The sequence below is a fragment of the Nicotiana tomentosiformis genome, chromosome 6, assembly GCF_000390325.3.
Source record: "Nicotiana tomentosiformis chromosome 6, ASM39032v3, whole genome shotgun sequence".
Taxonomy (NCBI): Eukaryota; Viridiplantae; Streptophyta; class Magnoliopsida; order Solanales; family Solanaceae; genus Nicotiana; species Nicotiana tomentosiformis.
The window spans coordinates 105,954,987-105,981,791 of record NC_090817.1 but is presented as its reverse complement, the minus strand read 5'-3'; the positions used below and the strand labels follow the sequence as shown (position 1 = coordinate 105,981,791).

The window sequence follows — 26,805 nt, the reverse complement described above, 5'->3', positions numbered from 1 at the left end:
CCATAGTGAAATACCAGGTCCACTTTAGCAATCATCTTCAGTTTGTATCACATGCAAAGGCATAAAAAGAGGGACAAGTGAGGGTCCATAACAGTAGGTAGAAATTCATAAGCAAACACAAGTTCGAGTATTAAAAAAAACTAAAAACAAACGACTTCAATGCAGGACCACAACCAGATAACAAAATCATCAATTACAAAATAATATTCACTTTATTTTATTCTTTAGTATGATAAAGTACAAAAAAAATATCAATAAACAACAACCCCATCATAAGACAAGAAACCCTAACCCCACATATAAAATACAAACAAACAAGCTCTAACCCACAAATAGAAAAAAGAAAACAAGATAGAAAGGTAACATACCTTGAAAAAACATCCTAACCTTTGAATTGTCTCTGAAAAGGAAACCCTAGACGTCCAGCTTTGTGATGTGGTCTGAGGAGAAATTGGGAGAAGAAAGCGAGGTGCGAGAGTGAGTTAATAAAATAAGATTGAGGTTTATTAAAAAAGAATATCGGGTCTCTGCGCTTTAATAAAATAAGAGTGATGGGTCGGATTGGTTTATTATTTAAAATCAATTATAGATGGAATGCACCAGATTGTAACACATATCAAAATCTGGTGCTAAAATTTTTATTAGTGAGGTCCGTTAAAAAAGGCATATGTGACCCACCATATATACGACAAGGGCAGGACTGAGTCCACCTTTTAACGACAGACAAATATATACAATTTCGTAGAGTGTAATGGCATATCTAGACCTTTTCCGTTCTTTTAAACATAATTTCTATTTGCTAATAACAAAAGGTGGGATATTTCGAGTAGGATACAAGGATTATATAGGTAAAACCTGCATGATTATTGAATTTGAATTAGAAAACTATTTTCAGTTTGCTTCATAAAGTTAAGTTATTGGAGTACTCTTTGGAGTTAAGTTTTCAAAGTGAAACATAGGAGGTTAAAACGTACACTTTTTTTCGCATTCTATAAACCACACGCAATTAGGGTTTCCAGTTTCCACGCTGCCGCTTCTTCACCATCTTTTTTCAGTTTAAGTCTATATATAGCTCAGTAGCAGTTTATTTATTAATTAGAGAGAATATGAGTAGTGATGAAGGGAAAAGCTTGTGAAATTTTGTAGGAAGTGGAAAGGGGATGGATGTTTAGGGGAGCTTTAGGAGTAGGTGGGTTGGAAAGATATCATATATTAATGTTTTAATAATATAAATTGAATTCTTTCCTATGCCACCCATTCCTGTGGCTTCCCATCATTTCTCTCTTTCCTTTTTCTGCAGTTGCTAAATCACTTGCATTATTTGTTTTGTGGTATGACATCTGAGCTCTCAATCTTGTTGAAATTTTATTTGTCTGCTGTTATGGAGATTTTAATTGAAATTATTGGTGGTTGATAAGTGTTCTACATTCCCAACTTAAATAATGACTAAAATTGTTTGGAAGTAAAATTCGATAGTCAATTTATGGCTGTGAATAATTGGTGAAAAGAGACGGTAGAGCTGTATGCTCAGCTGAGATTGAGTTGTGATCTGGTTTTATTTGAGAATTTGGTGATATTTTTGCGGTTTTAACTTCTGTGTTCATTGATAAAGTATTATCTCTTGGATTGTCTCATTATCAAGTTTTTCATAGTAGTATATTTGTTGTAGCACTTTGGCCGATCTATATGGTTTTCATTTTCGGAGTCTTGGTATAGCATTAGGCTGTTTGACAATTGTGGAAATCGGAAATTTTCTCACTAAACACTTTAATTACCAGAATATTGAGCTTATATATTTTATCGGTAGTGATATGCTATCCAATTGCAGTTGCTTGGGGAGGACCTAACTGCTGGAAGTTTATATGCCCCATATAATTGCCTCATCAGTACCTGATATTCTTGAACTTAATCTTGTTTGATTCATTTCTGATAAGATGTAAATCTACTTTGAAGCTTAAATGCATACTGCGTCTGATGCTTCAATCATGGCAGTTTTACTCTTCTCAATTCTCATGCTAATTCTAGTGATTGATCTAATCTTCTCTTTTTAACGGATGCACTTCATCTAAATCAAATGTTGCTCTTATATGGCTGAAGCTTTTAATGTTGTGCAGTTGTAGTTAAGAGAGTAAGGAGTTGATTTGTGCACTCCGATGATGTAGTTCTGCGTTAATTTCACCAGGCTAACGATTTCATGAAACACCCATTTTTTACTTATGAATATGTTGAATCGTCCCTTCCCTCCGAATTAGATTTTTTTTCTTAATCAGGAATTCACAAGAGCAGGAGAATCACCAGTTGATTACATTATCAACCCTACCTTAACTTCCTAACCTATATTTATCCGAATATAGTTCAATCAGGCACATCAATAGAGTAGAAACACTTTGATAAGCTGACATTTATCCATAAAATTAGGTTATTAAGCATGTCGATAACTCTTCTTTTTCTTGATTGTCTTTGAATGAGTAAAATTGATTACTTAATCAAGAATCTCTCACTACAGTTTAACTTCCTTTTCGTCTGTCGTGAAGGTAAGTCATGTTCTCTTTGAATGTTTCCTTCCCGGTGTGGACGAGCTTATTTGAAATGTCATAGTGCAACTGAGAAATGCAGAGGCAAGATGGTCTAAGCTCTTATTAGATTTTTCTGTCCTCAGAAAAGATGGAATAACACCAATTTCCTTAATGTGGTAATCTCCAGTGGTCTATCTTTTTTCTTCTGGCATCTGATTACAAAGCTCTATGAGCGAACACTCTTTTTTCTCATGTAACCCAAAGAAAAGACTGTTCTATATCTTGTTGAATGAATGAAACTCATGGACCAAGAAGTTTTTCTCATGTAAAAGGGACTACTAGTAAACATTGGGCTGGGTGATGGCAATAGACAGGGGCGTATCTAGAGTACAGCATATGGGTTCGCGGGAATCTAGTAACTTTTGCGTACATGTATTTTTATTAAAAAATTTACTAAATATTTAACTGGAAACTCAGTTAGTATTGTATATTAATGTGAGATTGCAATAGAAACTCAAAAATTTTAAATCATGGATTCGCTTCTAGCAATATACCACATTAACTCAAAAGGGGAGGTCTTCCCAAGGGAGATATGAAGCTGTCTAATCTAACCAAGAAGCACAATTAACCTGGATTTATCTTAGGCATACTCAAAATGTTCCACGTGACTGCATGTTCTTAAACTTTAGACTACATGTTTATCGAGCACACTCTGGACCGATTAATAAGCCCAACCCAACACTCATCCCTTATTAGTCTTGTACCGGGCTGGTTCAATCCACTCTCTTATCGGGCTGGTATTGATCCACTTGTCATGTATACTCAAAGGGGCTGGCGTTTGGGTTTGGGTTCGTTTTCTCTTCGGTCAGATTCACTACTGTTCAATTTCCAAGCCGGCATGAATAAATTATACTCCATTGATTATAAAGGGTTATACACATACTATATAATATATTATATTTCAGCAATTGAGTGATCGACTATTTATGTTAATTCTTTCTTTTTTCATTTTTAAATAAAAACTTAGGCCACCTAATTGACTCGAGTTATAAACTAGAGTTAACGTCAAAGTAAAATACTAGTATTAAAATAGCATAGTGAAGCTTAATACCAAACATTTAAGGGGTCAATTCATTATTTGGTCCTTTATAAAGTATCATTTTGCTGTGAGAATATTTCAAATTGTCATTTTGGTTTATGATCCTCGTGGGACCTACAGGCCATTCAAGTCATCATTTATGATTGTGTTAGAAAATTGGTGCAAATTGAAGGGCCTCATTGCAATTAAAATATTATCAAACCATATGCATAGGAAAAAGAAGCCATCGAATTTCCTTCATCAATGATCAGTCCAAGCTTCCAAATACTTCTATTGCGTGAAAAAAATAGATGCATTGAGTTCATAGATGTCTAAGTAAGTAATACATTACTTCAACTTCTGTTTTTTTTTTTTTTTATGAAATGTTTTGACAAGGAGGACTCAAGGAAGAAGATGAACTAGAAAAGAGATTTGATTGCTGAACCAGGAGATTTGTATATTAACACTTAGGAGATAATAGTACAGAATGGAAGAGATTTGTGTTTTGAAGTAAAAGATGAACCATAACAGAGATTTGATAGTATAAGCAGGATATTTATATAGTAAAACGTAGGAGATCTTAGTACAAAATGCAGGAGATACTTATATAGTAAAACGTATGAGATCTTAATACAAAATGCATGAGATTCTTTTGCTGAAAATTAAAATGCAGGAGATATTAGTAGAAACCATAGGAGATGTTTATGTTATCATATGAGATTTAAAATATAAAGCATAAGAGATCTGCATATTAAACGTAGGAGGTTGCTATTATAAAATGCAAGAGATTGATATTAAATGACTTTTATTTTTGTTTACAAGTGATCAATATATGTAGATATCAATGGGTGATTTGACTATTTACATTGAGTTTGAGTCTAAGGAGAAGAAAATTGATAGGGTGATTCATTATCGCCAAGGAGTACGTTATAATGATTTGGTAAAAATAATATGTCAGCGATGCAAGATATCATATAATCCGAAAAATATTATTATGAGTTACAAGCCAATGGTTTTGGATAAAACTTGGCAAGAAACTTTGTATGCTCCAATAGGGGATGATTTTGATTTAAAGTCCTATTTGACAATTGTTGATGAATGGGGTGTTCGGCCAACATTGAAAGTTTGTTTACTTGAGGATGCATATGAAATTGAAAAGGAAAGTGTAGTAAACAAGTTATATTTAGCAAAATTATATTTAATGGTCACCATTTTATTATGTTTATTATTTTTTAATTAAAACGTAATTTATCTTAATGAAACGTCTAAATTTAGTTGATAGTAAGTGCGATCATGCTTGTTAAGTAATTATTCATAATAACTTCAAGTTACAACGAAAGAAAGATAATGCGTATATTATGGTCTTAATCTCTTATGAACAAATAATGATCTCTTACGACCATGATACAGATCTCTTGCGACCATGAGTAGATCTCTCAAGTTATATTTAGTGGTCACACTTTCTTATGTTTATTATTTTTAATAAAACGCAACTTATCTTAATGAAACGTCTAAATTTAATTGATAGTAAGTGTGATCATGCCTGTTAAGTAATTATTCATAACAACTCCAAGTTACAACGAAAGAAAGATAATGCGTATATTATGGTGTTAATCTTTTATGAACAACTAATGATCTCTTATGACCATGATACAGATCTCTTGCGACCATGAGTTGATCTCTCAAGTTATATTTAGTGGTCACACTATATTATGTTTATTATTTTTAATAAAACGCAACTTATCTTAATGAAACGTCTAAATTTAGTTGATAGTAAGTGCGATCATGCTTGTTAAGTAATTATTCATAATAACTCCAAGTTACAACGAAAGAAAGATAATGCGTATATTATGGTGTTAATCTCTTATGAACAACTAATGATCTCTTATGACCATGATACAGATCTCTTGCGACCATGAGTAGATCTCTCAAGTTATATTTAGTGGTTACCCTTTATTATGTTTATTATTTTTTAATAAAATACAACTTATCTTAGTGAAACGTCTAAATTTTGTTGAAAGATAATGCGTATATTAGGGGTTTCAATGGATATTCGAAAAGAACACATGTTATTGCATTCTACTTCTACTAGTGAATTTTATATGATATTTTAAAAAAATACTGAAAATTAACCGAACTGTACCGATACCGAAGAGAAACCGACATGATTATGATGGTTTCGAAAAGTCTAATTTTGGTTATACATAATAGAATAAGCGAAAATTGATATGATATAAATTTTATAAAATAACCGGCCGAACTAAACCATCGACACCCCTAGCATATATTATGGTCTTAATCTCTTATGAACAACTAATGATCTCTTACGACTATGATATAGATCTCTTGCGACTATGAATAGATCTCTCAAGTTATATTTATTTGTCACCCTTTATTATGTTTATTATTTTTTAATTAAAACACAATTTAACGTTTTGACACTTCCAAATTCAGTTGGTAGTAAGTGCGATCATGCTTGTTAAGTAATTATTCATAATAATCCCAAATTACAACGAAAGAAAGACAATGCGTATATTATGGTCTAAATCTCTTATGAAAAAAATAATGATCTCTTACGACCATGATACAGATCTCTTGCGACCATGAATAGATCTCTCAAGTTATATTCAGTGGTCATCCTTTATTATATTTACTATTTTTTTAACTACAACACAATTTATCTTTTTGAAACTTCCAAATTTAGTTAGTAGTAAGTGCGATCATGCTTGTCAAGTAATTATCCATACTAACTCCAACTTACAATGAAAGAAAGATAATGTGTATATTATGGTCTTAATCTCTTATGAATAACTAATGATCTCTTACGACCTTGATATAGATCTCTTGCGACCATGGCGATTTGAAGCAGGAGATTTGTGTAGTAAACTGTAGAAGATATTAATATAAAATGCAGGAGATTCTTCTGCTGCTATATAGGAGATATTTCTGTTCACACAAGAGATTGATATATAAAGTATAAGAGATCTCTTACGACTAAATATTAGATCTCTTACACATGAGATTATAAATTGCAAGATACTAATGAACTTAACAAAAGAAATTTTAGAATAAAGCATATGAGAAAATATATGTATAACATGGGAGATAATTAGATTCTAAACATTTAAACATTTGACAGCAATTGGATGGTTCAAAACATCTGCAGAGTAAGTTTTACTTCCATTAATATTATCCAACGATTTTTCACCTTTTTTGAATGTGTCTTTAAATACTCCTCAGCCTTGCCTAACCGCTCCTCAAACACATCTATTGCTTCATAATCCCATACCTATCAAGGGAAATATATGTATATTGCTATTCAATTATAGAATAATTAACCCAAATAGCCGTCCACCCAACCGCTTAAACTAAAAATAGCCGGTGGAGGTATAATGTATATATAATTTATATATTATATGTGTATAATTGTGTATAATGAATGTATAATCTATGCATATGGCTAAAAAGAGTAAACAATGAATATGACCGGCTATTTATGTAAAGATCCCTAAATTATAAGATGTTATAAGAAAATAATAACGATTAATTAACAATGAAACATATAACATAACTTAAACACAACATATATTAGAATAAACATAAGAGATCATATATATATATATATATATATATATATATATATATATATATATATATATATGTTAAACTAGTTATATAAGAGATTTTACAAAACTTTTAACTAGTACATTAGCAAAAACTTTAAACTAGTTATATAAGAAATCTTACAGCAAAACATAAGAGATCTAAACTAGTTATACAAGAGATCTTACAACAAAACATAAGAGATAATTAACTTTAAACATAAGAGATATTAAAATAAACATAAGAGATCATATATAAACTTTAAACTAGTTATATAAAAGATCTTACAACAAAACATAAGTGATCATTAACTTTAAACACAAGAGATATTAGAACAAACATAAGATATATATATATATATATATATATATATATATATATATATATATATATATATATATATATATATATATATATATAGGTCCAAGCCAGGAAGGCGAACATATTCAGGGTGAGTCTAAATTGCTGCGAGAATTCATGATCATGTTAGCAATTTAAGACTTTTAAACATTTGAGAAATATTATTAACTTCAAACGTAAAATACAAATGGAGAAGAAAAACATCAATCACAATCGATACAAAGTCCTCAAGCTATATTTGTATTTCGAGCAGCAAATTCGACATCAATTGATATCCCTAGTCTTGTTGAATTGTGGAAGTCAAATCATTTCACGGGCCTGGTGAAATGAAAAACTACGAAGAGGAATTCACATGGATTTAGGAAGGGCCTGGATGAAAACAAGAGAAACAAGAATTTATGTTTCATTTTTCCCAGCTTTGACAAATTCGAGTGGAACAAAAAAAAAATTGAGTTGCCTCATTTTTTTCGAGCTTGGACAAGAAATAATGGGGATCTTAGAACATAAAGGACTAGAAAACACAAAAAATGGAGAATCTAGAGAAGTTTTCCTATTGTAAAGGAAAAGTGTTTGATTTTGGTTTACAAATATGTCCTTTGACATTTGGAGTTTGCAAAGGTAGGCTTGTATATTGCCACATAAGAAAATATATAAGAAAAATAATTGAAAAAGAAAATATTAAAAGAGGTAGGGACATTTACTTAAATTTAATTTGTAAATGGCCATATCATTCTAAAAGCTCACATTTAAGTGCTTACACTAACCTATATTTGGTCAATTGGTTTTTTGGCATTTTACAAACTTGTTTTTAGTTTTATGACACTACCTCTTCTTTTACACATGAGAGATTTACTTTTACACATAAGAAATCTTTCATTTACACATAAGAGATATTAAAAAAATATTTTTTTAAATTCAACATTGTAAAAGGCCAAAAAACCTAAAACCTCGTAAATTGTAAATTGTAATGCCCATTACAAAATAAAGTGCTTCTTACCAATATTTTTTCCATTTATGTCTTGTGGTAGTTGTAAGAGTTAATAAACGAGGATACTGTTCTTTTCATTTTGTAATGACGGGGAATTTAGGAGGATATGATGGTAAACTTCGAATTAGGGTTTTTATCCAGCCGCTCTTCACCATATTTTTTTTTGTTCTATATAAAGGGGCATCGGCGATGTAAATATCTACACACAGAAAATCGTTTCCATCATGTATTATGTGAAAGTCGTAGGATTAGGGTTTTTGGGAAGCTTTTGGTGTGAGCGGAGTAGCAAGATGTCATATATATATATATATATATATATATATATATATATATATATATATATGTTTCACAAAAATTGAAATCTTGCCTATACCCGTGGCTTCCAACAATTTCTCCCTTTCCTATAGTTTCTTGCTACAATTTTTCGTTTATATTTTAAGAGCTGTGATGAGATCTGGAGATAGTCATGCACCACTCTTACAAAATTTATTTTTTGAGTGATGATAAATTTCTCATACCCATTTTTGTTTCTGAGCTCTTATACATTCTTTTCGATTTACCAATAAATGAATTTTTTATTCATAGGGGGGAGCCGCGTGATTTGATCTCTCTTGTAGAAAGATCAAACTATGATGCGGACAGTACCATAGCCTAAAGCTTCTGGGGATGAACTTTGATTTCTGATGGCTCCTTTTACAGTTCATATCATTTTTCTCAAATTTACTTGATTTTATTTTATTATTTACATTTGGTTTTTGAACATCTTATTTCAAATTCCTGAGCCCCTGAGTAGCTTGAAGGAGAAAAAACTAATGGAAATTATGTAGGAAGTGGAAAGGGAGGAGGTATTTGGGAAGCTTCTGGTGTAGGTGAGGCGGAAAGATATCATATATATATTTTTCCGAACGGAATTATAGGACTTGGTATCTTTCCGATTCCACCCATGCCAGTGGCTTCCAATCTGTGCTCCCTTTCCTGATAATCCTCCAATTGAAAGATCATGTCTTGGTGACGTGAATTCTTGTTTGTGGTGAATCGGATGATTAGTATTAAGGGTAGTTTGGTTGGAAATAAGTTATGCCAGGATTAATTATTTCGATAATACTTTAATTGAAAGATCATGTCTTGGTATGACGTGAATTCTTGTTTGTGGTGAATCGGGTGATTAGTATTAAGGCTAGTTTGGTCGGAAATAAGTTATGTCAGCATTAATTATTAATCCTCCAATTAAAAGATCATGTCTTTGGTATGACGGTAATTCTTGTTTGTGGTGAATTGGGTGATTAGTATCGAGGGTAGTTTGGTTGTAAATAAGTTATGCCAATAGTTAATTATTTTGAAATTAGTTATTTCGGAATTATAATATTATTTTTACTATTTATGGTAGAGTGAGATAATAATTTAAGAATAAATAATCTTGAGATAATTAATCTTATAATTACTTGTTTATCAACTAAACAATCCCTAAGAGTCTATGCTCGGTTGAGATGGTGCTGTGATTTGGTTTTATTTGAGAATGTAATTACCTTTAACAAAGAGTGATACTCATAAAACCGCATGTTCTTTTAACAATCAGTGATGACTTGTGATTTGTGAAGTAGTAGAAGGAAGAATAGCTAGTATAATAGCCATCATTGAGCAAAGCTTTTTCCTCTAATTGTATGAAAATAAAAGGAATAATGCTACTAAGAATTGATTGATAGAAGCTCAAAGTTTATTTTACTAGAAATTATCCCTATTTTTGAGGATAAAGGTCATCTCAAATCCTCGCCTCATTTATGGAGTAAAGTTAGTCCAATTATTAATCTACTTTTTACACGAGAAAAAGAATATTTTATTTTATATATATATATATATATATATTTAATATTACAATCTTTTAGCTGAAATATATAAATGATCCTTTTAAATTGTCAACAATGATCAAACAACTACCTTAACTAACCCTATTATCATTTAGATACTTCAAGTGTCTATTAAGTAGATCAAGTAAATATTTGAATGCAGTACATCGTTTGTGTGAGTTACACTGCCAATGACGTGTTAAATGAGCCAATTAATAAATGACACTAGGGGTGTTCAAAATCGAACCGAAATCGAAATTCGAATCGAAACCGAAGCTTAATAGCTTATTGGTATCATGTTAACGATTTAACGGACGGAGAACGAATTGTATTTTTTTTACTAACGGCTTATTGGTTTGGGGGCGGATTATTTAATTTTTTTAACGGATAATTCGTTAACCCGTTAAGAATATATATATATATATATATATATATTAAATAATCAAAAACTCTTCTTCTTTCAGTACTCTATCTCTATTCTTTATTACTAATTTAATATTAGACATTTAGAAACCCTAACACCTAAATTTCATCCAACAGCCACCAACACTCTATCTCGTCGACTTTCATTACTCTATCTAACGCCAAAAATATATATAATCGTTTATCCACACAAATTGGTTTTAATTAAAATTTGAATCCAAAGTGACTCTATCTCTATTCTTTATTACTATTAGAATAGAGATATATATACTCTATCTCTATTCTTTATTACTAATTTACTATTAAACATTTAGAAATCCTAACACCTAAATTTCAACCAACAGCCACCAACACTCTATCTCGTCGACTTTCATTACTCTATCTAACGCCAAAAATATATATAATCGTTTATCCACACAAATTGGTTTTAATTAAAATTTGAATCCAAAGTGACTAATTTTGCAATTGTTTCAAGTCTATCCCTTTAGAAGCCCAATTTCCATGACCCGCCTGGCCCAACCGGATCTCCCATCTCTTTAAAATATCCATTTTTCCAAACCCTAAGAAAAAGACAGACAGATCCCCCTTTGAAAATCCTAGCCGCCTGGTCTCTTTCCTCACTCGCCCATTCCCTTTCACGCAAAAAGAAGCCGAGAATTCGCCATCATGCACACACATCTCACCTATGAAAAAAGTTAAAACAAAATCCCTGAATTCCCATTTTTCTACATCCGGATCTGAAGAAGAAAAACGAAAAAAAAAGATTAAAAAGGTTTTCTGATTTTTGTTGTGTTACTTGGAGAATTTATGGGTTTCTCATTTGTTTTTGGATTGAAGTTGAGGTCGACATTGTTGTTCTTCTGCGGTTTGCTTTCAAAATCGTAGCTGAACTTCCTTTATCTCCATTTCTGCCCTTTATCAACTGTTTCAAGCTCTATTTGTCAAGTATTTTAGGTACACATTTCTGAATCTGTACTATTTCTCCATAAAAATAGCTGAAATCATGAATGAATTTGTTTCTGATGTTCCATCTCCATTTATGTGACTGTTTTTCTTAATAAATTGCTCATTATACTTATATATGATTTTGTTAACGAACCAAAGGGACGGCTGCCCGTTTCAATTAAGTTTAGACCATTGGAGTCTTGTTAAATATTAGTTAATTGAGATTAATTTTTTTTTATTTTTTGAAATTGTTAATGGGCTTTAGGTGTATGCATACTAGTTAACAGTAATATTTATCACAGTATCTACTTCGTTGCCTAATGCTAAAATTTGGTGTATGTATATTTTTTACAGGGATCTACTCACTTATGGATTAAGCTGTTGTTTGAATTTTGAAGCTGCAAAAATTCAAGCATTGTTAGGCGTTAGCTGCATGACAAACATTTCTGTGTAGTCTGCTCACTTATGGATTAATCATTTTGAAGTATGTATTCTGGACTCACTTTGAATATAGACTAGAATTTTATCATTTCAGAATTAATGAGGGAGCATTGACTTTTTCTTTGCAGTTGTGGGCGGAGGAAAGACATATGTATTCTGGACTCATCTGTAATGTAGTTTGCTTTGGGATGTAATGGACTCATCTATTGTATTCTATAGACTGGAATGTAGTCTGATGAGCATAGGAATTTTAGTTTGAGTCACAATGGTCAGCAAACAATTAATGCACGGAATATAGATTGAATTAGGCCGATAAACTGCCCGATAAGAGATAAACCAATACCAATCCGCCCGATATCTTATCGGGTGGCTAGCGGATTAATACATTTAAAAACCGATAACCGATAAGCCAAACCGTTAAGAGTAAATAACTGCCCAATCCGCCCGATAAGCAGCCCTAAATGACATGTGTAATTTGTCATAGAAATTTGATACATATAAATAACAAAAGAAAAAAAAATACATTTAAAGAAAAAAAACCCATTCCTTACTTTTCTTTCCAACAAATTAAACACAAAATACAAATAAGAAACAACAAAGAACTCCTCTCATGTGACCTCTCGTAGGAAAATTAATCTCCAATCAAAACTGAAAGAAAGGATTCTATTGGAATCTTCAACCTTCTCTCTTCACTATTTTCTTGATTATAAATTCGGGCTTATATCTACTGATTCAACTAATAGGTTGTTGTTTATGTGTTTCTATTGGAAGGAAGGTGTTTTCGAAGTTGTGTTTGTTGCATTTTTTTTGCTTCTTTCAGTTGGGCTCGGGACTGGTATTGGGTCGATGAAACTAGACTGAGCTTCGGAGGTTTTGGACAGTGGATTGTTATGGTGAAAGATGATAGTTCAGGAGCGGATCCATGTGGAGGGGTATGAGGCACGTGAACCCATGCACCCCTCCCTAAGTTATGCATTGCATTGGTATTTTTCAAGAGAATACTTGTAGTTGCATGTGGGAATCCCATAGTGCCCCTTTGGCCCTCAAGTCTAGGGATATACCATATCTTTTAATTTAAAGCCAGTTTTCTATTTCTTCTTTCTTTTCTATGCCCGATCTTTCTTTTTTGTTTCAATTGAAATTCACACTCTTCTTTCTTTTCTGTTTTTTCCTCTTCCTTCTTTTTCTATTTTGGTTCACTCTTTTACCTATCTTTGGATTAAATTCTTATTTTTCTATTTTCTTTGTTGGCTTCCTTTGCCTTTTTCTTCTTTTTTATTTTCTACATTTTTTTGTTTCAGGGTTTCAAAACTCTAAAAAAGTGAAATTCTAAGTTAGTTTGAATTTTTTCAATATCAAATTCCCTCTTTCTTCATTTACCACTCTCTTTTTGAATAGTTGTTAAGTTTTATTATATAGAGCTAAGTATTTGTAACCATATTTGCTATGATATAATTCTCCAAGGTAGGAAAACTATTATTGATATTTGTCGAAATGATGCGCTTTTGTAATAATAATATTGATTATAGTTTACTTATTAAGCTATTGTCATGGCAAAATTTTAGAGAATCAAATCAACTAATAGTGCACCCATTCTCATAAAATCTTGGATACGCCTTTGCGACAGTTTCTGGTGATTTACGGTGATTTAGTTGGAGCTTTAGTGGCTGATTTTCATGGCCTCTATGGTGGTTTCATGGTGAATTGCAGGTGAGATGGTTTAGTCACGAAGAAGAGAGACTAAGCTGTTGTTTCTTGTTTTTTTCAAAGAAAAAAAAATTAGGCCGAAAAAATTCTATTCACGAGCTCAAAATTTTGTTAGCAAACACGAATATGCCATATCAGCAATATGTGTTTACTTGATCTACTTAATAAACACTTGAAGTGTCTAAATGATAAAGGGGTCAGTTGAAGTGTTTGTCTGATCGCTGTGGACAACTTAAAGTGGTCATTTATGTATTTTGCCTATCTTTTATTTAAATTTTATTTTATTTTTTCTATTAAAGAAATTCTATATTTTTTTTCTTTTTTATATATTCATCACATATAATTTATATTTCTTTCATATATAACCATTTAGTATAAAATTATTTGATGTATAATGTTTTTAATAATATAATTTATAGGCAAATATTAGAGATTATATATATTAACGGATAATTCAAATAAAAGTAAAATTATTGAGATACAAGATAATTAAATATATATTATATTATGGTAAAATTCAGATTAAATACTACATAAATATTTAATTTTCACCTCTAGTATGCTCCCATAAATGATCTAAATATTTTATATTTGCACCACTCATTTTTTGAGATGATTATATATTTTTTGTACAATTATAACTTATAATAAAATTAACTTACAATTTTACATAAAAATAATAAATGCACGAAAAATTAATTTATCAAAATTATACGCCAAAGTTAAGATGTAAAATGAATATTATAAAGGTATTATATAAACATAATTAGGTATATATACAACAACAACAACAACAATAACCCAGTATAATCCCACTAATGGGGTTTGGGGAGGGTAATGTGTACGCAGACCTTACCCCTACCATGAGGTAGAGAGGCTGTTTTCAATAGACCCTCGGCATCCTTCCCTCCAAGAACTCCCCACCTTGCTCTTGGGGTGACTCGAACTCACAACCTCTTGGTTGGAAGTGGAGGTTGCTTACCATCAGAGCAACCCCTCTTGTCTATATAAAGATATAAATTAAAAGAGTTAAATAATAAAAATAATAATAAAGTAATATGGAATAGTAATGGAGGAGATGAATAGTGTCACTCCAAATTTGGAGTGACACTATTCACCCCTCATTTTGCAGCCAAAAATGCAGCAACGTTGGAGACTAATTACTCCAAAAACTACCTGCATTATAGCAAATGTAGTTGGCGTTGGAGATGCCTTGAGATGAATAGTGTCACTCTAAATTTGGAGTGACATTATTCATCACCCATTTTGCAGCTAAAAATGCAGCAACGTTGAAGACCAATTACTCCAAAAACCACATGTATTATAACAAATGCAGTTGGCGTTGGAGATAACTAGTGTCATTCCAAATTTGGTGTGACACTATTCATCTCCTCCATTACTATTCCCTATTCCATTATTATTATTATTTTTTATTATTTAACTCTTTTAATTTATCTCTTTATATATATCTAATTATATTTATGTAATATCTTTATAATATTAATTTACATCTTAACTTTAGCGTATAATTTTGATAAATTAATTTTCGTGCATTTATTATTTTTATGTAAAATAAAAATAGTATAAGTCATAATAGTATAAGTCATAATTTTATTAAGGTAATTTTATTATAAGTCATAATAGTACAAAAAATACATAACCATCTCAAAAAATGAATGGTGCAAATACAAAATATTAGATGTTGCTAAAATTGAAAGGTGCGAATATAACATATTAGATGTTGCTAAAAATAAAAAGTAAAAATTGAAAATATATTAAATTAAAATACACAAAAATTGAAACTACGGTAAATAGCATAATAACTGATGTTTCAATGGTTAATTTGCGAACTTCTTCTCGTTTTTTCTCTCGGTGCACGTTAACGTGGCTTTGCTAACGTACGCAACTGGACACCATCGGAGGAAGAGGAAGACCTAAACAGAATTCTACAAAAAGTCCGTCCACTGATCCGAGATCCACTAATGCAAGGAAAGCAGTAATGGAACTTTTTGTCTTACCCAAAGGTGTGAGAATTAAGGAGCCAGCTGAGAACGTCATTCCGAGGAACACGACGAGTGAGCAGAATAGTATAACCTCAGGTCAAGCAATCAACAATGGTAAGCAGAAAGCATTGATGACAACACCTGAAAGTAGTGGTGCATGTCACAGATCTGGGAGCGGAATGGCAGAGATGAACTCAAAAACACCAAATACTAATGTAACAGTGCCATGAAAATCTGGTAAGGCTGAAAATCCTAAAGACACTAACCAAATGGTGTAGGCAAGTGGCATTCAATCATGGGTTAATGTAGTAGTAGGGAGCAAGCTTGCATTGAGAGGAATGAATCTTCAATATATCGCACTAATGATACATGATGGGGAGAAAATTGTGCAATTAGACCTAGAAGATGTTGAGCAGGAAAATGAAAAATGGAGTACAACTATTGTTCATTATGTCATTGGGAATTCACCATCCATAGGAGCAATGAAACGATTCCGTGCTTCAGTAGGTAAGTACTCCATGAAATCCCAGATCTACTATCATAATGAAGACTACTTTGTAATTCAATTTGCAAATCTGGAGAAAAAAAAACCAAATCTTGTACACTGGGCCTCATACCATCAACAATCATCCTATTGTAATGAAGTCATGGACACTAGAGCTCAATTTGTATGAAGAAGTTCTTAGGACCATTCCACTATGGGTGAAGTTTCTAAATCTTCCCCTAAATTGCTGGAGCATAAAAATACTAAGAAAAATTGGTAGTGTACTGGGTAATTCATTATATGCTGATGATTGTACAACCAGTACAATTAGAATATCTTATGCTAGAATGCTGATTGAGATGGACATTACCAAACCACTACCTAGAAGGGTGAAGCTGCAGGACCCAATGTGAAAAATAATTAAACAAGAGGTAACCTATGACTGGGAACCCACATACTACACCACATATCTACAGATAGGACACAGTTGCAATGAGAACATAGTGCAACAAACACAAAGGCATGCATTGATCTCGTCCAATTTCACACCTCAATTAAAGTTTATGAAACGATCGATGCAATAATAGTACCCAACAAGAGTCGGGGTCGAATTCCGCAGGGAGCTATATATGGGAGTTAGGGGTATATATTGTAGCGTGTGAGTTTGATTATCTCAATTTACACTTTCACAAATTGGGATTATTTTAAAGTCTAATTTAAATCTAAGATTGAAAAATTGAGAAATAAATCTAAGAGATTGTTTTTTTTCAAGTTTGTAAAAAGCCTAGGGCTATGACCATCACCTAGGTGTTTGCCTAATGAGATATAAACCTTAATGCTTGTTTTATTGATCGGGGTGTATTATAGCAATCAACACTCAATTATCCACTCAATACCTCTCGGTGAGAGAGTGATTTTGCTCAATTTGGCTTTCTCAAGTCCAAATGGGTATTGAATAAAACGGTTGATAAAAGATCAAGTCGGGTTATTACTATCTCTAGGTTGAGCCATTTAATTGGGATTATCAATCTCTCGATTGACCCAATTTCTTATTAGCCAATTTTTTCTAGACTAAGTCTCTCTTTCACAAGTAAAGACTAAGTCAAATAGGCATGAACTAATATTTGCAACCATTAATTTCACAAATTAAAGCAAGAGCAAGGCTAAATAATAAACACCCAATCATAAACAAGTATTAAATTAAATACCCATAAGGTTTACATACTAGGGTTGGGTCACAACTCTAGTAAAAATCTAGCTATTCATGATTGAAATTGAAGAAATAGAAGAAGAAATGATAATTAAACTCATATTACAAGATTAAAATGATAAAATCTATGTTAAAGTAGCTCAAAATATGAAAAACTACTAAAAGAAGTAAAAGGAAACGGCTACGATAGCAGCTGATGTTAAAAAGTGACCTAAAATTGTGAAACTCGTCTATCTATACATGGCTGGAAATTTCGGACAAAAATGCTCTTCGGAAGGTTTTGCAGCCGCACAATTCTATGTGATGTCCGCACTTTTTCTTTAACTTGTCAGGACTGGAAGTCTACGGCCGCATAATTTTGATCTGCGGCTGCATGGCACTCTTTTTGCGGTCCGCACTTTTACATATGAGGCCGCACTTGATCTTCTGCGGTCTGCGCTTTTAACATCCGCGGCTGCATAGCACTTCTTCTGCGGCCGCACAATTCTTGTGCGGTCCGCACTTTTAATGGACTTGGAATGCACATTCTCTAAACTTTGCTCCTGGCCCAGCTTTTGCGACCACACAATTCATGTGCGGACCACACTTTGCACCAAACTCTGCTGACTTTTCCTTCATAATCTGCGGCCGCAGATGATGTTCTGCGGTCCATACTTTTGAGCTTTTGTGCCTTTTATGTCCTTGAGTTCAGATTACTCCTTTTTGAGTTGGATTTCATCTTGGGAGTTCATCTTTCAATATTCCTGTAATTAAGCACATTTCATTATTTGGGAACACAATTAAATATTTTTGGACTAAAACGAAAGCTAAAAGGCGCTAATAAGTAGTCAAAATCCCCACTTATCAATTTTTCCAAACTTAAGTTTTTGCTTGTGCTCAAGCAAATATATTAGCTCCCACCTCCACAAGTTAAAAGCCATTCCAGCTAATTAAAAGTGAGTCATTTATATATCAATTGGGACCAACAATTACTCACACTACCTATGAGTTATCAATAAGGCAACAAGTTAAACTTTTATGCACAAATAGTTCTAATGTGATGCTTGATCATCAAGAGTTGACTTAACTCATCAAGAAAGCTCGCTCTTTTATGTAGGTCAGTGTGGATCCCAAACTCCTCCTCCTCTACTCTCCGTTTGCCTATCTCTCTTAAGAATTTAGCACTCATTCCAAAAATTTACGAAAGGTTCACTCATCTCTCTCAAAAGAATGTCGCAAGTACGGCTTTAAGTACCATAGGCTTGCCCCTCATGTAGATCACCACTAATGAAAGCTCACTCGGCTTGAAATCACGTAGGGTTTTTTCGGAATGCAATGAAGGTTTTTGGACTAAGGTTGGATATGCTATGATAGAATGGGTTCATCTTTCCATAAACACTCCATTTTCTGTTCTTGGCTCATGCTTTACCAATTCTTTGAGGTATTTTCTTTTTCTTGGGGGAACTAGAGAGACTTAACATCACTCTTTCTTGATCATTACATTCATTTTCTCCCTCTTTGATTTCTCCATGCTTTGCATCATTACTTTTCTTTGAATCCCTTCAACTCTTCAACTTATTCACTTTCTTTTTTCATTTTTCTTTTTGTTCTTTCCTTTTCTTGCCTTCCCTTCTCTTCATTTCTTTTTTTTCCTTTTTGTGCCTTGATACCTCTTTCAAATTCCCCGTCTCTCCCCCAAACTTACGTTTTTAGCCAATTATTTCACAAGAGTATTAAGAAAAACTCGGGTGCCAAGAGAGAGTCATAACAAAACGAGTAAAGGCTTATAACATGATTATCAAATGAGAAAGGTTCGAGGCTCAAATGGGTTAACTAGGGATAACAACATTGGTGGGCAATGAAAAATTTCAAGTGGGTCAAGGAGAGCCTTCAATCACTTCTCAAGCCAAGCAAAACTTAAAATTGCACCTAGAAACACATTCGGGGCAAGTTCTAGACCATTCGCATAGGTACTTGGACTTGCAAAAAGAATATCTCATCTTTCACGCAGCTGGATTGTTAAAGAGGATAGAGTCGAGGGCCCACAACGACCATATTCAAGATTGAAAATCACTATGGTTCGATTAAACCACTCGATGATTGCCTAAGTCAACACAAGAGTCACAAGGTCACTAACTAGAGCTATTTCTTTCCAAAAACCTTGTTTTTAACCATAAGCACGTAGTTAAGTGTGTTGGTACCAAGTGAATCATGTTTGACTCGTCGAGCATGACTCAATTAGGTCTTTTTATTCATTGCTACTACTATTATTACCTAGACAACAAAAACGGACTCAATCCTTAAGAAGGTTGTCACACCATCCATCATGGGAAGAGTTACCCAGTTCACACAAAAATCACCTTTTGAAAGAACCGTGTCATTAAGAAAACCAAAGGCTTATTATCTACTAAAACATAAAAAGAAGCTACTAATTCAAAAAGAAAACAAACATAAAGATAAAGAATCTATAAAGCAAAACACTATTGAAAGCGTAACGAATATACATAATGAGAGATAAGAGAGAATATACACATAATGAGAAAGAAGAAGAAAACAGTATTAAGTTAATTACATTCCAAATGTCTCAAAGTCCTCAAAATACAGAATCATCAAAATATGTCAAAGAAACTCCACCCCGCGAATAAAAATAAGCATTATTCCCAATGCTTAACAAAATAAGATTGAAGGAAGGGTAAAAGTGAATAAAACTCCCTATGGCTCTGTGGCCATCTCTGTGTCCTCAGCAGTAGCACCGACCTCAGCCTCATCCAATTGGATCTCATCATCCTCAAGTCAGGGAGTGGTTGGATTGGTGAACATCTAATGTACTGCCTCGGCAGTGTCAGCAGCAATGTCCGGCTCCTCAGACTGGCCAGCTGGTGCTGTAGGTGTTGTAGGATCTGGGCCTGGGTTGTGCGGGTCTATCAGCATGTCAAATGGAGTGTCTCCGGTTGCTGCAAGCTTGGTAACCTGTCACCGGAGCTTATCCACTAACTTCTTGGAGGCCTGGGACTTCCGCATCTTATTTACTTCCTTTCCTAGCTCCTCTATGACCGACCCATGCTGTACCAGAGTGGCCATAATTGTGTTATGATTTTCCAAGAGCTTCTTCAGGGTTTCTTCAACTGTGGGGGGAATCTGGAGTGCCGGAATAGATGACTGTGCTGCAACATGACTGGATATGTCAGACAGCTTTGCAGTAGCTGTCTGCATCCAGTTGTTGAGGCTCGCCAGTGTCTGGGAGACTCGCAGCACAGAAAGTGGAGCAGTGGGCATATGCACTGGCTTCAAAGCCGAGATAGAAAGCACTGAGGCTGAAGGTGTAGGCATGGCAGCTGCACTGGTTGAAGGCTCTACTGAAGTGGATGACATGTCGACTATCTTTGCAGCTACCACCGATGGCTCATCAGACTGGCTGTAACGACCCGGCCAGTCGTTTTGAGTATTATAACCTTGTTTCCCCCATTTACTGCTCAATATATGCCTTACAATTGATTTATGACTTATCAGGTTAGTTGGTTTAGGTTCGGAAGGAATTCGGAGTGAAATAAGACACTTAGTCTCATAATTACAAAATTTAAGTTAGAAAAGTGGACCGGATATGGACCTATGTGTAAACGACCTCGGATTTGAATTTTTATGATTCCAATAGCTCTGTATGGTGATTTTGGACTTAGGATCGTGTCCAGAATATTATTTGGAGGTCCGTAGAGGAATTAGGCTTGAAATGCCGAAAGTTTAATTTTTGAGAAGTTTGACCGGGGGGTTGACTTTTTGATATCGGGGTCAGAATTCGATTCTGAAAATTGGAATACCTCTGTTATGTCATTTATGACTTGTGTGCAAAATTTGAGGTCAATCAGACATGATTTGATAGGTTCCGGAGTCGTTTGTAGAAATTAAAAATTTCAAAGTTCATTAGGCTTGAATTGGGGTGTAATTCATGGTTTTAGCGTTGTTTTAGGTGATTTGAGGGTTCGACTAAGTTCGTATAATATTTTTGGACTTATTGGGGATATTTGGTTGAGGTCCCAGGGGCCTCGGGTAAGTTTCGGATGGTTAATGGGTTGGATTTTTAGACTTGGAACTCTGTTGGAATTTTTCTGATGCACCATCTGATTTCCTTCATCGCGTTCACGAGTGGAGCCTCGCGTTCGTGAAGAGGAACTGAGAGGCTGGCAATATTTGCTCTTCACGTTCGCGAAGAGAAGAATGCGTTCGTGAAGGGTGGACTGGGTGTGCATCGCGAACGTGAGAGGTATTACGTGTTCGCGAAGAAGAGAGGAAGCAGCTGAGGACCCCAGGCAATTAGTCTACGTGTTCGCGTAGGGGGTGTCGCGTTCACGTAGTGAGGGGTAACAAAGCATCACGTTCGCAATTGGTTGAACGCGTTCGCGTAAAAGACATTGAGGCAGAGGCACTTTGTGCTTCGCAAACGCGAAGGTGATGTTGAGTTCGCGAACGAGGAATTTGGACGGGAACTATTTTGTGCTTCAGGAACGCGAGGCATTGACCGCGTTCGCGAAGAAGAAAAGCCTGGGCAGTGAATTTAAGTTCTGAAAATGGGACTTAGTCCCATTTTTCATTTTTGACGGAATGAAGCTCGGGAAGATGTGAGTTTTGGGAGATTTTCAAGGAAAACAACAGGGTAAGTGTTCTTAACTCAATATTGGTTAAATTACCCGAATCCATAGTTGTTTTTATCATTTAATTGGTGAATTGAGTTGGGAAAATTGGAAAACCCTCTTGGTTTAAATTGAATATTTGAGGGTCGAGTTGGGGTCGAATTTTGGAAAAATTGTTATGGTTAGACTCGTGGTTGAATGGACTTCCGGATTTTGTAACTTTTGTCGAGTTCCGAGACGTGGACGATTTTTGAGCTAATTTTCAGATTTTTATGGAAAATTATTATTTTCTTATGGAATTAATTCCAATGAATTTTATTGACTGAAACGAATTATTTATGGCCAGATTTGAGGCGTTTGGAGACCAATTCACGAGGAAAGGACATTGCAGAATAAGAATTTCACGGCTTGAAGTAAGTAACAATGTTAAATCTAGTCTTGAGGGTATAAAACCCCGGATTTTGGTATCATGTGATTATTTTGGAGGTGACACACATGCTAGGTGACGGGCGTGTGGGCGTGCACCGAAGGGATTGTAACTTGGTCCGTCCCGGAAAACTGTAAAGTTGAGTTATTTGTTGTTAGCTATATGCTCTCTATGTGTTGATAAAATTTGACTGTAAATCATGTTAGAAATCATGCGTAGGCTATATGATAGTACTGTTGGGACCCATAGAGGTCGTGTACTTGTTGAATTGCCTGCTAAATGCTATATGTACTCAGTCTCAGTTTTTACTTGCACATTTTATCTCAGTTTCTGTTATTATTATTGATACATCATATCATTGTTGTTTGGGCTGATTTCATAATTATTGAGAGCCCGAGAGACTGGATAGATTTATGACTGAGTGAGGCCGAGGGCCCGATTGTGAGATATTGATACCATAGCACGTGAGTTGTTCGCGAAACACGTGAGTTGGCTGTGCAGATCCTTATATTATACTATATCATGTGAGTTGGCCATGCGGATCCATATATTCTACTATAGCACGTGAGTTGGCCGTGCAGATCCAGATATTTATATTATGGCACGTGAGTTGTCCGTGCAGATTATAGCGCTTGGGCTATAGGAGCCCCTCCGGAGTCTGTACACCACCAGTGAGCGCGGGTACCCATTGAGTGTGAGTGATGAGGGCTGGGAGCCCAGTGAGTGATTGTTGTCCTGAGAGGCTGTACTTGTTTTCCATTGTTGTTGTACTAAGTTGCTATCTGTTATTGTTGTAAAATTTCTGCAAGATTTTATATCCGAATTACATGAAATTTAATTGTATAAAATTGATTTGACTTAACCTGCCGGATTTGAAAGCATGTCTATTCTTTGCTGAAATTACTGGAAATGAACCATAACCGTGTAGCTCGTTACTATCTTCAGTTCCTTATTTATTATTGTTACATGCTGAGTTGGTTGTACTCATACTACATCCTGCACTTCGTGTGCAGATCCAGGTATTTCCGGACATAGCGGGTGTTTATTCTTTCACACAGTTTATTTTCTGGAGATTCTGAGGTAGCTGCCATATTTCGCAGACCTTGCCTCTCCTTCCCTATCTCCTTATTTACTATATTTGGTCTCAGACTGTTACAGACCATATTTTTCAGACTTGTATTCATAATTAGATGCTCATGTACTCAGTGACACTAGGTTTTGAGAGTGGTTGTATCGATAATTGTAAGATTTGTGGATGTTATTTAAATATTATATTTTCAGATTTGAAAGAAGTTGTGGTTCATTGAGATATCGGCTTGCCTAGTATTGAGATAGGCGCCATCACGACGGGTTAGAATTTTGGGACGTGATAAGTTGGTATCAAAGTCTAGGTTACATAGGTCTCACGAGTCATGTGCAAGTTTAGTAAAGTCTTGCAGATCGGTACAGAGACATCTGTACTTATCTTCGAGAGGGTGCAGAACCCTTAGGAAAATTTCACTTTCTTGTATTCTGTCAAATTTGTTGATTCTGGAAACTAAATTTTTGTTAACTTATTCTCTCACAGATGATAAGGACACGTACTACCAGATTAGACGGTCAACTACCAGTGCCACCAGTTAGGGCCACGAGAGGCCGGGGCCATGGTAGAGGCTGGGGCCTAGGTAGAGGTCGAGGTGTAGCTCGTACCACAGTTGGAACAACACCTGTAGTACCACAAGTTGTTCCAGCTCAGGAGCAGATTCTAGATATAGTTGAGCCGACAAGATCAGCTCAGGTACCAGCTGTGCCCATTGCAAGCATTCAGGAGACTTTGGCCTAGATATTGGCAGCCTGCACCGGTCTTGCTCAGGTGGTTTCGGCTCAGGCCACACCTGCCACTTCTCAGGCTGGGGGAGGTACTCATACCCCCGTTTCCCGTACTCCAGACCAGGTAGTACAGGGACTTCAGATACCGAGAGCACTATCAGCTTAGCCGGTTGCAGCTGCTCAGGCCCGATAGTTCCTGTTATGGTAGATGATGAGCAGAGGAGACTTGAGAAATTTAAGAGGCTTCGACCTCCACCATTTAGCGGTACTGAGTCAGAGTATGCTCAAGGTTTTCTGGATAGGTGCCAACGGATGCTTCGGACATCAGGTATTCTGGAGACCAGTGGGGTCTCATTCACTACTTTTCAACTTTCTAGGGCTGCAATCAGATGGTGGGAGACTTACGAGAGGCGTAGGCCTATTGGCGCAACACCCCTTACTTGGCAGCAGTTCTCCGTGGTCTTTGTGGAGAAGTTCGTGCCTCAGTCATGCAGAGAGGAGCTGCGCAGGCAGTCTGATCATCTTCGCTAGGGTGATATGTCAATGACGCAATATGAGATGAGATTTTTTGAGTTGGCTTGTCACGCAGTCTGGTTGGTTCCCACTGATAGGGAGAGGATTAGGAGGTTCATTGATGGCCTCACATATTAGTTGCGTCGACTTATGACTAAGGAGAGAGTATCTGGTGCTACTTTTGATGAGGTAGCGGACATTTCTCGGCAGATAGAGATGGTTCGTAGCTAGGAACGTGAAGAGAGGGAGGCTAAAAGGCCGCATGGTCCGGGTGATTATAGCGGTGCTCCTTCAGGGGGTCAGTTTCACCGTGGTAGGGGTCGTTCTTACAAACACGCTCAGACGGGTCGTCCAGCTCATCATGGTGCATCAACTAGCCACGGTTCTTACAGTGCTCACTCAGGCCAGTCTTCATTCAGTGCACTACCAGCGTAGAGTTCTCATCATGCCTCGTCCGCACAGGCTTCTGCAGGTTATTCCTCGGGTTATCAGGAGCGGCAGTTCCGTCAGAGGAGGGGTTGTTTCGAGTGCGGAGAATTTGGTCATTTCAAGAGAGAGTGTCCTAGGCTGTTGAGTGAGGCTCCACAGCAGAGTTCTCGACCAACGGCACCAGCACCATCAGTTACACTAGCCGCCCAGCCAGCTCGGGGTAGGGGTCATGCAGCTAGGGGTCGCCCAAGAGAGGGAGGATGATCAGGTGGTGGGTTGGCTCGATTCTATGCTTTTCCTGCCTGGCCAGATGCTCTTGCCTCAGACGCAGTGATCACATGTATTGTTTCAGTGTGCCACATGGAGGCTTCTATATTATTTGACCCTGGTTCCACTTATTCATATGTATCATCGTATTTTGCTCATTATCTGGATATGCCCTGTGAGTCCTTAGTTTCACCTATTTGTGTATCTACACCGGTGGGTGATATTATTACTGTAGATCGTGTGTATCGGTCGTGTGTAGTAACTATTGGGGAACTGGAGACTAGAGTTGATCTCTTATTACTCGGTATGGTTGATTTCGATGTAATCTTGGGTATGGATTGGTTATCTCCATGTCATGCTATTCTGGACTGTCACGCAAAAACAAAAATTGTGACGTTGACAATGCCGGGGTTGCCAAAGGTTGAATGGAAGGGTTCTCTAGATCTTGTTCCTATCATGGTAATTTCTTATTTGAAGGCCCAACGTATGGTTGGAAAGGGATGCTTGTCATATTTGGCCTTTGTGAGAGATGTTGATGCAGATACTCCTATTATTGATTCAGTACCGGTCGTGCGAGACTTTTCGGATGTATTTCCTGCATACCTGCCGGGTATGCCACCCGACAGGGATATTGATTTCGGTATTGACTTGGTGCAGGGCACTCAGCCTATTTCTATTCCTCCGTATCGTATGGCACCAACTGAGTTAAAAGAATTGAAAGAGCAACTTTAGGAACTCCTTGAAAAGGGGTTTATTAGGCCTAGTGTCACCTTGGGGAGCACCGGTTCTGTTTGTGAAAAAGAAAGACGGTACTATACGGATGTGCATTAATTATAGGCAGTTGAACAAAGTTACAATCAAGAGTAAATATCCATTGCCGCGTATTGATGATTAATTTGACCAGCTTCAGGGAACGAGGGTGTTCTCTAAAATTGATTTGAGGTCGGGGTATCACCAATTAAAAATTCGGGATTCGGATATTCTAAAGACGACATTCAGGACTCGTTATGGCCATTATGAATTTCTGGTGATGTCTTTTGGTCTAACCAATGCCCCAGTAACATTTATGCATTTGATGAATAGTGTATTTCAGCCATATCTTGATTTATTTGTCGTGGTATTCATTGATGATATTCTGGTGTACTCACGTAGCC

The 26,805-nt window shown here is 35.5% G+C and overlaps 1 long non-coding RNA gene and 1 other non-coding gene across 2 annotated transcripts; both read left to right on the top strand.

Annotated features, from left to right (window-relative positions):
* Positions 1–1,007: 1,007 nt before the first annotated feature.
* LOC138894987 (uncharacterized) lies at positions 1,008–3,047 on the top strand. Its single transcript, XR_011409174.1, has 2 exons — positions 1,008–1,331; positions 2,535–3,047. It is a non-coding gene; the product is annotated as an uncharacterized lncRNA (long non-coding RNA).
* Positions 3,048–8,984: 5,937 nt separating this feature from the next.
* LOC117274064 (small nucleolar RNA Z221/R21b) lies at positions 8,985–9,083 on the top strand. The gene has a single exon (XR_004504135.1). It is a non-coding gene; the product is annotated as a small nucleolar RNA Z221/R21b (small nucleolar RNA).
* The last annotated feature ends 17,722 nt before the right edge of the window (positions 9,084–26,805 follow it).